Consider the following 1,100-nt stretch of genomic DNA (forward strand, 5'->3'; position numbering starts at 1 on the left):
GGAGAAAAGGCTTTTTCAGCTACATGAGCTTGATGAGATAAGAATGGATGCCTTCGAAAACTCAAGGATCTACAAGGAGAAGACTAAATCTTTCCATGACAAGAATATCCTAAAGAGAGAGTTTAAAGAAGGAGATCAAGTTCTTCTCTACAACTCAAGACTGAAGTTGTTTCCAGGAAAGCTTAAGTCAAGGTGGTCCGGCCCTTTCAAGGTCAAAGAGGTTAAGCCATATGGAGCAATAGTTTTGTGGAGTACTGATGGAAGAGACTTCACAGTCAATGGGCAAAGGGTTAAGCTCTACATGGCTGATGCACCTGAGGAAGATGGAGTTTCAACTCCACTGTCTGATCCTACCCCAGCCTAGTCCAAAAGGAGGCAAAGTCAAGCTAGAGACTTAAAACAAGTTCACTTGGGAGGAAGTCTCATGCGTATCCTTGTACAGATTGCATTGGTATTTTCATTTTCATCATATTTCATTAAAAAAAAGGGAAAGTGTTGAAGTATTGTTCAGGTCGTTCATCGATCCGGTCAAGGCAAGGGACTCGAGCGTGGGAGTGAGGTTCCGCAGCGACGCCACGAGGTCGCTCCAGCTGGGAGCGACGTAATCAGAGCGACTCGGCTAAGTCGTTCGCATATTTGGTGTTCGGAGCTCGAGAGTCGCTCTGGGACCGACGTCTCGCAGCGACCACGTGAGGTCGCCCGCGTTTCTATCGCTGGGAGCGACGTGATCAGAGCGACTCGGCTAAGTCGCTCGCATATTCGGTGTCCGGAGCTCGAGAGTCGCTCTGGGAGCGACGTGATCAGAGCTACTCGGCTAAGTCGCTCGCGTTTTCTGTCTCCGAGGCTCGAGAATCGCTCTCGGAGCGACGTCTTGCAGCGGCCATGTGAGGTCGCTCGCGTTTTCTGATGCTGGGAGCGATGTGACGCAGCGACCACGTGAGGTCGCTCGCGTTTACTACGACACGGAGCGACCCATCAGAGCGACCACTCCAGGTCGCTCCCGAGCCGATCCAGGTAAGTCCCTCTTCGATTTTGTCCGGTTTAATTCGCGTTAACCAACCCTAAACCTAACCGGACCACCCTAGACATACCCATACCCA

Source organism: Brassica oleracea, chromosome C3, assembly GCF_000695525.1.
Source record: "Brassica oleracea var. oleracea cultivar TO1000 chromosome C3, BOL, whole genome shotgun sequence".
Classification (NCBI taxonomy): Eukaryota; Viridiplantae; Streptophyta; class Magnoliopsida; order Brassicales; family Brassicaceae; genus Brassica; species Brassica oleracea.